Raw genomic sequence first — 16,897 nt, 5'->3', positions numbered from 1 at the left:
TGAGAAAGGAAATATCCTCAGATGAAATCTGGAAAGAAGCTTTCTGAGAAACTGCTTAGTGTTCTGTTAATTCATCTCACAGTGTTACATCTGTATTTCGTGGATCTCTTTGCTAGCCTTATTTCTGTGGAATCTTAGAACAGATATTTCGGATCCCTTTGAAGACTATAGGGCCAAAGGAAATATCCTCCGATAACAAAGAGAAAGAAGCTTTCTTAGAAACTTCTTTGCGTTCTGTGAAAACAACTCACAGAGTTACAGCTTTCCCCTCAAGAAGCCTTTCGCTAAGACAGTTCTTGTGGAATTGGCAAAGTGATATTTGGAAACCCATAGAGGGCTATGGTGAAAAAGGAAATATCCTCAGATGAAAACTGGAAAGAAGCTTTCTGAGAAACTGCTTAGTGTTTGTTTAATTCATCTCACAGAGTTACATCTGTATTTCGTGGATCTCTTTGCTAGTCTTATTTCTGTGGAATCTGAGAACAGATATTTCGGATCCCTTTGAAGACTGTAGGGCCAAAGGAAATATCCTCCGATAACAAAGAGAAAGAAGCTTTCTGAGAAACTTCTTTGCGTTCTGTGAAATCATCTCGCAGAGTTACAGCTTTCCCCTCAAGAAGCCTTTCGCTAAGACAGTTCTTTTGGAATTGGCAAAGTGATATTTGGAAGCCCATAGAGGACTATGGTGAAAAAGGAAATATCCTCAGATGAAATCTGGAAAGAAGCTTTCTGAGAAACTGCTTAGTGTTCTGTTCATTCATCTCACAGAGTTACATCTGTATTTCGTGGATCTCTTTGCTAGCCTTATTTCTGTGGAATCTGAGAACAGGTATTTCAGATCCCATTGAAGACTACAGGGCCAAAGGAAATATCCTCTGATTACAAAAAAAGAAGCTTTCTTAGAACTTCTTTGTGTTCTGTGAAATCATCTCACAGAGTTACAGCTTTCCCCTCAAGAAGCCTTTCGCTAAGACAGTTCTTGTGGAATTGGCAAAGTGATATTTGGAAGCGCATAGAGGGCTTTGATGAAAAAGGAAATATACTCAGATGAAATCTGGAAAGAAGCTTTTTGAGAAACTGCTTAGTGTTCGGTTAATTCATCTCACAGAGTTACATCTGTATTTCGAGGATCTCTTTGCTAGCCTTATTTCTGTGGAATCTGAGAACAGATATTTCGGATCCCTTTGAAGACTATAGGGCCAAAGGAAATATCCTCCGATAAGAAAGAGAAAGAAGCTTTCTGAGAAACTTCTTGGCGTTCTCTGACATCATCTCACAGAGTTAAAGCTTTCCCTCAAGAAGCCTTTCGCTAAGACAGTTCTTTTGGAATCGGCAAAGTGATATTTTGAAGCCCAAAGAGCGCTATGGTGAAAAAGGAAATATCCTCAAATGAAATCTGGAAAGAAGCTTTCTGAGAAACTGCTTAGTGTTCTGTAAATTCATCTCACAGAGTTACATCTGTATTTCGTGGATCTCTTTGCTAGCTTTATTTCTGTGGAATCTGAGAACAGGTGTTTCCGATCCCATTGAAGTCTATAGGGCCAAAGGAAATATCCTCCGATTACAAAGAAAAAGAAGCTTTCTTAGAAACTTCTTTGTGTTCTGTGAAATCATCTCACAGAGTTACAGCTTTCCCCTCAAGAAGCCTTTCGCTAAGACAGTTCTTGTGGAATTGGCAAAGTGATATTTGGATGCCCATAGAGGGCTATGGTGAGAAAGGAAATATCCTCAGATGAAATCTGGAAAGAAACTTTCTGAGAACCTGCTTAGTGTTCTGTTAATTCATCTCACCGAGTTACATCTGTATTTCGTGGATCTCTTTGTTAGCCTTATTTCTGTGGAATCTGAGAACAGATATTTCGGATCCCATTGAAGCCTATAGGGCCAAAGGAAATATCCTCCGATAACAAAGAGAAAGAAGCTTTCTGAGAAACTTCTTTGCGTTCTGTGAAATCATCTCACAGAGTTACAGCTTTCCCCTCAAGAAGCCTTTCGCTAAGACAGTTCTTCTGGAATTGGCAAAGTGATATTTGGAAGCCCATAGAGGGCTATTGTGAGAAAGGAAATATCCTCAGATGAAATCTGGAAAAAAGCTTTCTGAGAAACTGCTTAGTGTTCTGTTCATTCATCTCACAGAGTTACATCTGTATTTCGTGGATATCTTTGCTAGGCTTTTTTCTGTGGAATCTGAGAACAGGTATTTCAGATCCCATTGAAGACTATAGGGCCAAAGGATATATCCTCTGATTACAAAGAGAAAGAAGCTTTCTTAGAAACTTCTTTGTGTTCTGTGAAATCATCTCACAGAGTTACAGCTTTCCCCTCAAGAAGCCTTTCGCTAAGACAGTTCTTGTGGAATTGGCAAAGTGATATTTGTAAGCCCTTAGAAGGCTATGGTGAGAAAGGAAATATCCTCAGATGAAATCTGGAAAGAAGGTTTCTGAGAAACTGCTTAGTGTTCTGTTCATTCATCTCACAGAGTTACATCTGTATTTCGTGGATCTCTTTGCTAGCCTTATTTCTGGGGAATCTGAGAACAGATATTTCGGATCCCTATGAAGACTATAGGGCCAAAGGAAATATCCTCCGATAACAAAGAGAAAGAAGCTTTCTGAGAAACTTCTTGGCGTTCTGTGACATCATCTCACAGAGTTACAGCTTTCCCCTCAAGAAGCCTTTCGCTAAGACAGTTCTTGTGGAATCGGCAAAGTGATATTTGGAAGCCCAAATAGCGCTATGGTGAAAAAGGAAATATCCTCAGATGAAATCTGGAAAGAAGCTTTCTGAGAAACTGCTTAGTGTTCTGTTAAATCACCTCACAGAGTTACATCTGTATTTCGTGGATCTCATTGCTAGCCTTATTTCTGTGGAATCTGAGAACAGGTATTTCAGATCCCATTGAAGACTACAGGGCAAAAGGAAATATCCTCCGATTACAAAGAGAAAGAAGCTTTCTTAGAAACTACTTTGTGTTCTGTGAAATCATCTCACAGAGTTACAGCTTTCCCCTCAAGAAGCCTTTCGCTAAGACAGTTCTTGTGGAATTGGCAAAGTGATATTTGGAAGCCCATAGAGGGCTATGGTGAAAAAGGAAATATTTTCAGATGAAATCTAGAAAGAAGCTTTCTGAGAAACTGCTTAGTGTTCTGTTCATTCATCTCACAGAGTTACATCTGTATTTCGTGGATCTCTTTGCTAGCCTTATTTCTGTGGAATCTGAGAACAGGTATTTCAGATCCCATTGAAGACTATAGGGCCAAATGAAATATCCACCGATTACAAAGAGGAAGAAGCTTTCTTAGAAACTTCTTTGTGTTCTGTGAAATCATCTCACAGAGTTACAGCTTTCGCCTCAAGAAGCCTTTCGCTAAGGCAGTTCTTGTGGAATTTGCAAAGTGATATTTGGAAGCCCTTAGAGGGCTATGGTGAGAAAGGAAATATACTCAGATGAAATCTGGAAAGAAGCCTTCTGAGAAACTGCTTAGTGTTCTGTTAATTCATCTCACAGAGTTACATCTGTATTTCGTGGATCTCTTTGCTAGCCTTATTTCTGTGGAATCTGAGAACAGATATTTCAGATCCCATTGAAGACTATAGGGCCAAAGGAAATATCCTCCGATAACAAAGAGAAAGAAGCTTTCTGAGAAACTTCTTTGCGTTCTGTGAAAACAACTCACAGAGTTACAGCTTTCCCCTCAAGAAGCCTTTCACTAAGACAGTTCTTGTGGAATTGGCAAAGTGATATTTGGAATTCCTTAGAGGGCTATGGTGAAAAAGGAAATATCCTCAGATGAAAACTGCAAAGAAGCTTTCTGAGAAACTGCTTAGTGTTCTGTTAATTCATCTCACCGAGTTACATCTGTATTTCGTGGATCTCTTTGCTAGCCTTATTTCTGTGGAATCTGAGAACAGATATTTCGGATCCCATTGAAGCCTATAGGGCCAAAGGAAATATCCTCCGATAACAAAGAGAAAGAAGCTTTCTGAGAAACTTCTTTGCGTTCTGTGAAATCATCTCAAAGAGTTACAGCTTTCCCCTCAAGAAGTCTTTCGCTAAGACAGTTCTTGGGGAATTGGCAAAGTGATATTTGGAAGCCCATAGAGAGCTACGGTGAAAAAGGAAATATCCTCAGATGAAATCTGGAAAGAAGCTTTCTGAGAAACTGCTTAGTGTTCTGTTAATTCATCTCACAGAGTTACATCTGTATTTCGTGGATCTCTTTGCTAGCCTTATTTCTGTGGAATCTGAGAACAGATATTTCGGATCCCTTTGAAGACAATACGGCCAAAGGAAATATCCTCCGATAACAAAGAGAAAGAAGCTTTCTGAGAACCTTCTTTGCGTTCTGTGAAATCATCTCACAGAACTACAGCATTCCCCTCAAGAAGCCTTTCGCTAAGACAGTACTTGTGGAATTGGCAAAGTGATATTTCGAAGCCCATAGAGCGCTATGGTGAAAAAGGAAATATCCTCAGATGAAATCTGGAAAGAAGCTTTCTGAGAAACTGCTTAGTGTTCTGTTAATTCACCTCACAGAGTTACATCTGTATTTCGTGGATCTCCTTGCTAGCCTTATTTCTGTGGAATCTTAGAACAGATATTTCGGATCCCTTTGAAGACTATAGGGCCAAAGGAAATATCCTCCGATAACAAAGAGAAAGAAGCTTTTGGAGAAACTTATTGAGGTTCTGTGACATCATCTCACAGAGTTACAGCTTTCCCCTCAAGAAGCCTTTCGCTAAGACAGTTCTTGTGGAATTGGAAAAGTGATATTTGGAAGCCCATAGAGGGCTATGTGAAAAAGGAAATATCCTCAGATGAAATCTGGAAAAAAGCTTTCGGAGAAAATGCTTAGTGTTCTGTTAATTCATCTCACAGAGTTACATCTGTATTTCGTGGATCTCTTTGCTAGCCTTATTTGTGTGGAATCTGAGAACAATTATTTCGGATCCCATTGAAGACTATAGGGCCAAAGGAAATGTCCTCCGATAACAAAGAGAATGAAGCTTTCTGAGAAACTTCTTGGGGTTCTGTGAAATCATCTCACGGAGTTACAGCTTTCCCCTCAAGAAGACTTTCGCTAAGACAGTTCTTGTGGAATTGGCAAAGTGATATTTCGAAGCCCATAGAGCGCAAGGGTGAAAAAGGAAATATCCTCAGATTAAATCTGGAAAGAAGCTTTATGGGAAACTACTTAGTGTACTGTTCATTCTTCTCACAGAGTTACATCTGTATTTCGTGGATCTCTTTGCTAGCCTTATTTCTGTGGAATCTGAGAACAGGTATTTCGGATCCCATTGAAGACTATAGGGCCAAAGGAAATATCCTCCGATAACAAAGAGAAAGAAGCTTTCTGAGAAACTTCTTTGCGTTCTGTGAAATCATCTCGCAGAGTTACAGCTTTCCCCTCAAGAAGCCTTTCGCTAAGACAGTTCTTTTGGAATTGGCAAAGTGATATTTGGAAGCCCATAGAGGACTATGGTGAAAAAGGAAATATCCTCAGATGAAATCTGGAAAGAAGCTTTCTGAGAAACTGCTTAGTGTTCTGTTCATTCATCTCACAGAGTTACATCTGTATTTCGTGGATCTCTTTGCTAGCCTTATTTCTGTGGAATCTGAGAACAGGTATTTCAGATCCCATTGAAGACTACAGGGCCAAAGGAAATATCCTCTGATTACAAAAAAAGAAGCTTTCTTAGAACTTCTTTGTGTTCTGTGAAATCATCTCACAGAGTTACAGCTTTCCCCTCAAGAAGCCTTTCGCTAAGACAGTTCTTGTGGAAGTGGCAAAGTGATATTTGGAAGCGCATAGAGGGCTTTGATGAAAAAGGAAATATACTCAGATGAAATCTGGAAAGAAGCTTTTTGAGAAACTGCTTAGTGTTCGGTTAATTCATCTCACAGAGTTACATCTGTATTTCGAGGATCTCTTTGCTAGCCTTATTTCTGTGGAATCTGAGAACAGATATTTCGGATCCCTTTGAAGACTATAGGGCCAAAGGAAATATCCTCCGATAAGAAAGAGAAAGAAGCTTTCTGAGAAACTTCTTGGCGTTCTCTGACATCATCTCACAGAGTTAAAGCTTTCCCTCAAGAAGCCTTTCGCTAAGACAGTTCTTTTGGAATCGGCAAAGTGATATTTTGAAGCCCAAAGAGCGCTATGGTGAAAAAGGAAATATCCTCAAATGAAATCTGGAAAGAAGCTTTCTGAGAAACTGCTTAGTGTTCTGTAAATTCATCTCACAGAGTTACATCTGTATTTCGTGGATCTCTTTGCTAGCTTTATTTCTGTGGAATCTGAGAACAGGTGTTTCCGATCCCATTGAAGTCTATAGGGCCAAAGGAAATATCCTCCGATTACAAAGAAAAAGAAGCTTTCTTAGAAACTTCTTTGTGTTCTGTGAAATCATCTCACAGAGTTACAGCTTTCCCCTCAAGAAGCCTTTCGCTAAGACAGTTCTTGTGGAATTGGCAAAGTGATATTTGGATGCCCATAGAGGGCTTTGGTGAGAAAGGAAATATCCTCAGATGAAATCTGGAAAGAAACTTTCTGAGAACCTGCTTAGTGTTCTGTTAATTCATCTCACCGAGTTACATCTGTATTTCGTGGATCTCTTTGTTAGCCTTATTTCTGTGGAATCTGAGAACAGATATTTCGGATCCCATTGAAGCCTATAGGGCCAAAGGAAATATCCTCCGATAACAAAGAGAAAGAAGCTTTCTGAGAAACTTCTTTGCGTTCTGTGAAATCATCTCACAGAGTTACAGCTTTCCCCTCAAGAAGCCTTTCGCTAAGACAGTTCTTCTGGAATTGGCAAAGTGATATTTGGAAGCCCATAGAGGGCTATGGTGAGAAAGGAAATATCCTCAGATGAAATCTGGAAAAAAGCTTTCTGAGAAACTGCTTAGTGTTCTGTTCATTCATCTCACAGAGTTACATCTGTATTTCGTGGATATCTTTGCTAGGCTTTTTTCTGTGGAATCTGAGAACAGGTATTTCAGATCCCATTGAAGACTATAGGGCCAAAGGATATATCCTCTGATTACAAAGAGAAAGAAGCTTTCTTAGAAACTTCTTTGTGTTCTGTGAAATCATCTCACAGAGTTACAGCTTTCCCCTCAAGAAGCCTTTCGCTAAGACAGTTCTTGTGGAATTGGCAAAGTGATATTTGTAAGCCCTTAGAAGGCTATGGTGAGAAAGGAAATATCCTCAGATGAAATCTGGAAAGAAGCTTTCTGAGAAACTGCTTAGTGTTCTGTTAATTCATCTCACAGAGTTACATCTGTATTTCGTGGATCTCTTTGCTAGCCTTATTTCTGGGGAATCTGAGAACAGATATTTCGGATCCCTATGAAGACTATAGGGCCAAAGGAAATATCCTCCGATAACAAAGAGAAAGAAGATTTCTGAGAAACTTCTTGGCGTTCTGTGACATCATCTCACAGAGTTACAGCTTTCCCCTCAAGAAGCCTTTCGCTAAGACAGTTCTTGTGGAATCGGCAAAGTGATATTTGGAAGCCCAAATAGCGCTATGGTGAAAAAGGAAATATCCTCAGATGAAATCTGGAAAGAAGCTTTCTGAGAAACTGCTTAGTGTTCTGTTAAATCACCTCACAGAGTTACATCTGTATTTCGTGGATCTCTTTGCTAGCCTTATTTCTGTGGAATCTGAGAACAGGTATTTCAGATCCCATTGAAGACTACAGGGCAAAAGGAAATATCCTCCGATTACAAAGAGAAAGAAGCTTTCTTAGAAACTACTTTGTGTTCTGTGAAATCATCTCACAGAGTTACAGCTTTCCCCTCAAGAAGCCTTTCGCTAAGACAGTTCTTGTGGAATTGGCAAAGTGATATTTGGAAGCCCATAGAGGGCTATGGTGAAAAAGGAAATATTTTCAGATGAAATCTAGAAAGAAGCTTTCTGAGAAACTGCTTAGTGTTCTGTTCATTCATCTCACAGAGTTACATCTGTATTTCGTGGATCTCTTTGCTAGCCTTATTTCTGTGGAATCTGAGAACAGGTATTTCAGATCCCATTGAAGACTATAGGGCCAAATGAAATATCCACCGATTACAAAGAGGAAGAAGCTTTCTTAGAAACTTCTTTGTGTTCTGTGAAATCATCTCACAGAGTTACAGCTTTCCCCTCAAGAAGCCTTTCGCTAAGGCAGTTCTTGTGGAATTTGCAAAGTGATATTTGGAAGCCCTTAGAGGGCTATGGTGAGAAAGGAAATATACTCAGATGAAATCTGGAAAGAAGCCTTCTGAGAAACTGCTTAGTGTTCTGTTAATTCATCTCACAGAGTTACATCTGTATTTCGTGGATCTCTTTGCTAGCCTTATTTCTGTGGAATCTGAGAACAGATATTTCGGATCCCATTGAAGCCTATAGGGCCAAAGGAAATATCCTCCGATAACAAAGAGAAAGAAGCTTTCTGAGAAACTTCTTTGCGTTCTGTGAAATCATCTCACAGAGTTACAGCTTTCCCCTCAAGAAGTCTTTCGCTAAGACAGTTCTTGGGGAATTGGCAAAGTGATATTTGGAAGCCCATAGAGAGCTACGGTGAAAAAGGAAATATCCTCAGATGAAATCTGGAAAGAAGCTTTCTGAGAAACTGCTTAGTGTTCTGTTAATTCATCTCACAGAGTTACATCTGTATTTCGTGGATCTCCTTGCTAGCCTTATTTCTGTGGAATCTTAGAACAGATATTTCGGATCCCTTTGAAGACTATAGGGCCAAAGGAAATATCCTCCGATAACAAAGAGAAAGAAGCTTTTGGAGAAACTTATTGAGGTTCTGTGACATCATCTCACAGAGTTACAGCTTTCCCCTCAAGAAGCCTTTCGCTAAGACAGTTCTTGTGTAATTGGCCAAGTGATATTTGGAAGCCCATAGAGGGCTATGTGAAAAAGGAAATATCCTCAGATGAAATCTGGAAAAAAGCTTTCGGAGAAAATGCTTAGTGTTCTGTTAATTCATCTCACAGAGTTACATCTGTATTTCGTGGATCTCTTTGCTAGCCTTATTTGTGTGGAATCTGAGAACAATTATTTCGGATCCCATTGAAGACTATAGGGCCAAAGGAAATGTTCTCCGATAACAAAGAGAATGAAGCTTTCTGAGAAACTTCTTGGGGTTCTGTGAAATCATCTCACGGAGTTACAGCTTTCCCCTCAAGAAGACTTTCGCTAAGACAGTTCTTGTGGAATTGGCAAAGTGATATTTCGAAGCCCATAGAGCGCAAGGGTGAAAAAGGAAATATCCTCAGATTAAATCTGGAAAGAAGCTTTCTGGGAAACTACTTAGTGTACTGTTCATTCTTCTCACAGAGTTACATCTGTATTTCGTGGATCTCTTTGCTAGCCTTATTTCTGTGGAATCTGAGAACAGGTATTTCGGATCCCATTGAAGACTATAGGGCCAAAGGAAATATCCTCCGATAACAAAGAGAAAGAAGCTTTCTGAGAAACTTCTTGGGGTTCTGTGAAATCATCTCACAGAGTTACAGTTTTCCCCTCAAGAAGCCTTTCGCTAAGACAGTTCTTGTGGAATTGGCAAAGTGATATTTGGAAGCCCTTAGAGGTCTATGGTGAAAAAGGAAATATCCTCAGATGAAATCTGGAAATAAGCTTTCTGAGAAACTACTTGGTGTTCTGTTCATTCATCTCACAGAGTTACATCTGTATTTCGTGGATCTCTTTGCTAGCCTTATTTCTGTGGAATCTGAGAACAGGTATTTCAGATCCCATTGAAGACTATAGGGCCAAAGGAAATATCCTCCGATTACAAAGAGAAAGAAGCTTTCTTAGAAACTTCTTTGTGTTCTGTGAAATCATCTCACAGATTTACAGCTTTCCCCTCAAGAAGCCTTTCGCTAAGACAGTTCTTGTGGAATTGGCAAAGTGGTATTTGGAAGCCCATAGAGGGCTATGGTGAAAAAGGAATTATCCTCAGATGAAATCTGGAAAAAAGCTGTCTGAGAACATGCTTATGTTCTGTTCATTCATCTCACAGAGTTACATCTGTATTTCGTGGATCTCTTTGCTAGCCTTATTTCTGTGGAATCTGAGAACAGGTATTTCAGATCCCTTTGAAGACTATAGGGCCAAAGGAAATATCTTCCGATAACAAAGAGAAAGATGCTTTCTCACAAACTTCTTGGCGTTCTGTGAAATCATCTCACAGAGTTACAGATTTCCCCTCAAGAAGCCTTTCGCTAAGACAGTTCTTGTGGAATTGGCAAAGTGATATTTCGCAGCCCGTAGAGCGCTATGGTGAAAAAGGAAATATCCTCAGAGGAAATCTAAAAAATGCTTTCTGAGAAACTGCTTAGTGTTCTGTTAATTCATCTCACAGAGTTACATCTGTATTTCGTGGATCTCTTTGCTAGCCTTATTTCTGTGGAATCTGAGAACAGGTATTTCAGATCCCATTGAAGTCTATAGGGCCAAAGGAAATATCCTCCGATAACAAAGAGAAAGAAGCTTTCTGAGAAACTTCTTTGTGTTCTGTGAAATCATCTCACAGAGTTACAGCTTTCCCCTCAAGAAGCCTTTTGCTAAGACAGCTCTTGTGGAATTGGCAAAGTGATATTTGGAAGCCCATAGAGGGATACGGTGAAAAAGGAAATATCCTCAGATGAAATCTGGAAAGAAGCTTTCTGAGAAACTGCTTAGTGTTCGGTTAATTCATCTCACAGAGCTACATCTGTATTTCGCGGATCTCTTTGCTAGCCTTATTTCTGTTGAATCTGAGAACAGGTATTTCAGATCCCATTGAAGTCTATAGGGCCAAGGGAAATATCCTCCGATAACAAAGAGAAAGAAGCTTTCTGAGAAACTTCTTTGTGTTCTGTAAAATCATCTCACAGAGTTGCAGCTTTCCCCTCAAGAAGCTTTTCGCTACGACAGTTCTTGTGGAATTGGCAAAGTGATGTTTGAAAGCCCATAGAGGGCTCTGGTGAAAAAGGAAATATCCTCAGATGAAATCTGGAAAAAAGCTTTCTGAGAAACTGCTTAGTGTTCTCTTCATTCATCTCACAGAGATATATCTATATTTCGTGGATCTCTTTGCTAGCCTTATTTCTGTGGAATCTGAGAACAGTTATTTCAGATCCCATTGAAGACTATAGGGCCAAAGGAAATATCCTCCGGTAACAAAGAGAAAGATGCTTCCTCAGAAACTTCTCAGCGTTCTGTAAAATCATCTCACAGAGTTACAGATTTCCCCTCAAGAAGCCTTTCGCTAAGACAGTTCTTGTGGAATTGGCAAAGTGATATTTCGAAGCCCGTAGAGCGCTATGGTGAAAAAGGAAATATCCTCAGAGGAAATCTAAAAAATGCTTTCTGAGAAACTGCTTAGTGTTCTGTTAATTCATCTCACAGAGTTACATCTGTATTTCGTGGATCTCTTTGCTAGCCTTATTTCTGTGGAATCTGAGAACAGGTATTTCAGATCCCATTGAAGTCTATAGGGCCAAAGGAAATATCCTCCGATAACAAAGAGAAAGAAGCTTTCTGAGAAACTTCTTTGTGTTCTGTGAAATCATCTCACAGAGTTACAGCTTTCCCCTCAAGAAGCCTTTTGCTAAGACAGCTCTTGTGGAATTGGCAAAGTGATATTTGGAAGCCCATAGAGGGATATGGTGAAAAAGGAAATATCCTCAGATGAAATCTGGAAAGAAGCTTTCTGAGAAACTGCTTAGTGTTCGGTTAATTCATCTCACAGAGCTACATCTGTATTTCGCGGATCTCTTTGCTAGCCTTATTTCTGCTGAATCTGAGAACAGGTATTTCAGATCCCATTGAAGTCTATAGGGCCAAAGGAAATATCCTCCGATAACAAAGAGAAAGAAGCTTTCTGAGAAACTTCTTTGTGTTCTGTAAAATCATCTCACAGAGTTACAGCTTTCCCCTCAAGAAGCTTTTCGCTACGACAGTTCTTGTGGAATTGGCAAAGTGATGTTTGGAAGCCCATAGAGGGCTCTGGTGAAAAAGGAAATATCCTCAGATGAAATCTGGAAAAATGCTTTCTGAGAAACTGCTTAGTGTTCTCTTCATTCATCTCACAGAGTTATATCTATATTTCGTGGATCTCTTTGCTAGCCTTATTTCTGTGGAATCTGAGAACAGTTATTTCAGATCCCATTGAAGACTATAGGGCCAAAGGAAATATCCTCCGATAACAAAGAGAAAGATGCTTCCTCAGAAACTTCTCGGCGTTCTGTGAAATCATCTCACAGAGTTACAGATTTCCCCTCAAGAAGCCTTTCGCTAAGACAGTTCTTGTGGAATTGGCAAAGTGATATTTCGAAGCCCATAGAGGGCTATGGTGAAAAAGGAAATATCCTCAGATGAAATCTTGAAAGAAGCTTTCTGAGAAACTGCTTAGTGTTCTGTTCATTCATTTCACAGAGTTACATCTGTATTTCGTGGATCTCTTTGCTAGCCTTATTTCTGTGGAATCTGAGAACAGGTATTTCAGATCCCTTTGAAGTCTATAGTGCCAAAGGAAATATCCTCCGATTACAAAGAGAAAGAAGCTTTCCTAGAAACTTCTTTGTGTTCTGTGCAATCATCTCACAGAGTTACAGCTTTCCCCTCAAGAAGCCTTTCGCTAAGATAGTTCTTGTGGAATTGGCAAAGTGATATTTCGAAGCCCATAGAGCGCTATGGTGAAAAAGGAAATATCCTCAGATGAAATCTGGAAAGAAGCTTTCTGAGAAACTGCTTAGTGTTCTGTTCATTTTTCTCACAGAGTTACATCTGTATTTCGTTTATCTCTTTGCTAGCCTTATTTCTGTGGAATCTGAGAACAGGTATTTCAGATCCCATTGAAGACTATAGGGCCAAAGGAAATATCCTCCGATAACAAAGAGAAAGAAGCTTTCTGAGAAACTTCTTGGGGTTCTGTGAAATCATCTAACAGAGTTACAGCTTTCCCCTCAAGAAGCCTTTCGCTAAGACAGTTCTGTGGAATGGGCAAAGTGATATTTGGAAGCACATTGAGGGCTACGGTGAAAAAGGAAATATCCTCAGATGAAATCTGGAAAGAAGCTTTCTAAGAAACTGCTTAGTGTTCGGTTCATTCATCTCACAGAGTTACATCTGTATTTCATGGATCTGTTTGCTAGCCTTATTTCTGTGGAATGTGAGGACAGATATTTTGGATCCCTTTGAAGACTATAAGGCCAAAGGAAATATCCTCCGATAACAAAGAGAAAGAAGCTTTCTGAGAAACTTCTTTGTGTTCTGTAAAATCATCTCACAGAGTTACAGCTTTCCCCTCAAGAAGGTTTTCGCTACGACAGTTCTTGTGGAATAGGCAAACTGATATTTGGAAGCCCTTAGAGGGCTATGTTGAAAAAGGAAATATCCTCAGATGAAATCTGGAAAGAAGCTTTCTGAGAAACTGCTTAGTGTTCTGTTAAATCACCTCACAGAGTTACATCTGTATTTCGTGGATCTCTTTGTTAGCCTTATTTCTGTGGAATCTGAGAACAGATATTTCGGATCCCATTGAAGCCTATAGGGCCAAAGGAAATATCCTCCGATAACAAAGAGAAAGAAGCTTTCTGAGAAACTTCTTTGCGTTCTGTGAAATCATCTCACTGAGTTACAGCTTTCCCCTCCAGAAGCCTTTCGCTAAGACAGTTCTTCTGGAATTGGCAAAGTGATATTTGGAAGCCCATAGAGGGCTATGGTGAGAAAGGAAATATCCTCAGATGAAATCTGGAAAAAAGCTTTCTGAGAAACTGCTTAGTGTTCTGTTCATTCATCTCACAGAGTTACATCTGTATTTCGTGGATATCTTTGCTAGGCTTTTTTCTGTGGAATCTGAGAACAGGTATTTCAGATCCCATTGAAGACTATAGGGCCAAAGGATATATCCTCTGATTACAAAGAGAAAGAAGCTTTCTTAGAAACTTCTTTGTGTTCTGTGAAATCATCTCACAGAGTTACAGCTTTCCCCTCAAGAAGCCTTTCGCTAAGACAGTTCTTGTGGAATTGGCAAAGTGATATTTGGAAGCCCTTAGAAGGCTATGGTGAGAAAGGAAATATCCTCAGATGAAATCTGGAAAGAAGCTTTCTGAGAAACTGCTTAGTGTTCTGTTAATTCATCTCACAGAGTTACATCTGTATTTCGTGGATCTCTTTGCTAGCCTTATTTCTGGGGAATCTGAGAACAGATATTTCGGATCCCTATGAAGACTATAGGGCCAAAGGAAATATCCTCCGATAACAAAGAGAAAGAAGCTTTCTGAGAAACTTCTTGGCGTTCTGTGACATCATCTCACAGAGTTACAGCTTTCCCCTCAAGAAGCCTTTCGCTAAGACAGTTCTTGTGGAATCGGCAAAGTGATATTTCGAAGCCCAAAGAGCGCTATGGTGAAAAAGGAAATATCCTCAGATGAAATCTGGAAAGAAGCTTTCTGAGAAACTGCTTAGTGTTCTGTTAAATCACCTCACAGAGTTACATCTGTATTTCGTGGATCTCTTTGCTAGCCTTATTTCTGTGGAATCTGAGAACAGGTATTTCAGTTCCCATTGAAGACTACAGGGCAAAAGGAAATATCCTCCGATTACAAAGAGAAAGAAGCTTTCTTAGAAACTACTTTGTGTTCTGTGAAATCATCTCACAGAGTTACAGCTTTGCCCTCAAGAAGCCTTTCGCTAAGACAGTTCTTGTGGAATTGGCAAAGTGATATTTGGAAGCCCATAGAGGGCTATGGTGAAAAAGGAAATATTTTCAGATGAAATCTAGAAAGAAGCTTTCTGAGAAACTGCTTAGTGTTCTGTTCATTCATCTCACAGATTTACATCTGTATTTCGTGGATCTCTTTGCTAGCCTTATTTCTGTGGAATCTGAGAACAGGTATTTCAGATCCCATTGAAGACTATAGGGCCAAATGAAATATCCACCGATTACAAAGAGGAAGAAGCTTTCTTAGAATCTTCTTTGTGTTCTGTGAAATCATCTCACAGAGTTACAGCTTTCCCCTCAAGAAGCCTTTCGCTAAGGCAGTTCTTGTGGAATTTGCAAAGTGATATTTGGAAGCCCTTAGAGGGCTATGGTGAGAAAGGAAATATACTCAGATGAAATCTGGAAAGAAGCCTTCTGAGAAACTGCTTAGTGTTCTGTTAATTCATCTCACAGAGTTACATCTGTATTTCGTGGATCTCTTTGCTAGCCTTATTTCTGTGGAATCTGAGAACAGATATTTCAGATCCCATTGAAGACTATAGGGCCAAAGGAAATATCCTCCGATAACAAAGAGAAAGAAGCTTTCTGAGAAACTTCTTTGCGTTCTGTGAAAACAACTCACAGAGTTACAGCTTTCCCCTCAAGAAGCCTTTCACTAAGACAGTTCTTGTGGAATTGGCAAAGTGATATTTGGAATTCCTTAGAGGGCTATGGTGAAAAAGGAAATATCCTCAGATGAAAACTGCAAAGAAGCTTTCTGAGAAACTGCTTAGTGTTCTGTTAATTCATCTCACCGAGTTACATCTGTATTTCGTGGATCTCTTTGCTAGCCTTATTTCTGTGGAATCTGAGAACAGATATTTCGGATCCCATTGAAGCCTATAGGGCCAAAGGAAATATCCTCCGATAACAAAGAGAAAGAAGCTTTCTGAGAAACTTCTTTGCGTTCTGTGAAATCATCTCACAGAGTTACAGCTTTCCCCTCAAGAAGCCTTTCGCTAAGACAGTTCTTGGGGAATTGGCAAAGTGATATTTGGAAGCCCATAGAGAGCTACGGTGAAAAAGGAAATATCCTCAGATGAAATCTGGAAAGAAGCTTTCTGAGAAACTGCTTAGTGTTGTGTTAATTCATCTCACAGAGTTACATCTGTATTTCGTGGATCTCTTTGCTAGCCTTATTTCTGTGGAATCTGAGAACAGATATTTCGGATCCCTTTGAAGACAATACGGCCAAAGGAAATATCCTCCGATAACAAAGAGAAAGAAGCTTTCTGAGAACCTTCTTTGCGTTCTGTGAAATCATCTCACAGAACTACAGCTTTCCCCTCAAGAAGCCTTTCGCTAAGACAGTACTTGTGGAATTGGCAAAGTGATATTTCGAAGCCCATAGAGCGCTATGGTGAAAAAGGAAATATCCTCAGATGAAATCTGGAAAGAAGCTTTCTGAGAAACTGCTTAGTGTTCTGTTAATTCATCTCACAGAGTTACATCTGTATTTCGTGGATCTCTTTGCTAGCCTTATTTCTGTGGAATCTGAGAACCGGTATTTCAGATCCCATTGAAGTCTATAGGGCCAAAGGAAATATCTCCGATAACAAAGAGAAAGAAGCTTTCTTAGAAACATCTTTGCGTTCTGTGAAATTATCTCACAGAGTTACAGCTTTCCCCTCAAGAAGCCTTTCGCTAAGACAGTTCTTGTGGAATTTGCAAAGTGATATTTGGAAGCCCTTAGAGGGATATGGTGAGAAAGGAAATATACTCAGATGAAATCTGGAAAGAAGCTTTCTGAGAAACTGCTTAGTGTCTGTTAATTCATCTCACAGAGTTACATCTGTATTTTGTGGATCTCTTTGCTAGCCTTATTTCTGTGAAATCTGAGAACAGTTATTTCGGATCCCATTGAAGACTACAGGGACAAAGGAAATATCCTTCGATTACAAAGAGAAAGAAGGTTTCTTAGAAACTTCTTTGCGTTCTGTGAAAACAACTCACAGAGTTACAGCTTTCCCCTCAAGAAGCCTTTCAATAAGACAGTTCTTGTGGAATTGGCAAAGTGATATTTGGAATTCCATAGAGGGCTATGGTGAAAAAGGAAATATCCTCAGATGAAAACTGGAAAGAAGCTTTCTGAGAAACTGCTTAGTGTTCTGTTCATTCATCTCACAGAGTTACATCTGTATTTCGTGGATC

Source organism: Macaca mulatta, chromosome 10 (assembly GCF_049350105.2).
Source record: "Macaca mulatta isolate MMU2019108-1 chromosome 10, T2T-MMU8v2.0, whole genome shotgun sequence".
NCBI classification, from domain to species: Eukaryota; Metazoa; Chordata; class Mammalia; order Primates; family Cercopithecidae; genus Macaca; species Macaca mulatta.
This window is presented reverse-complemented; position numbering follows the sequence as displayed.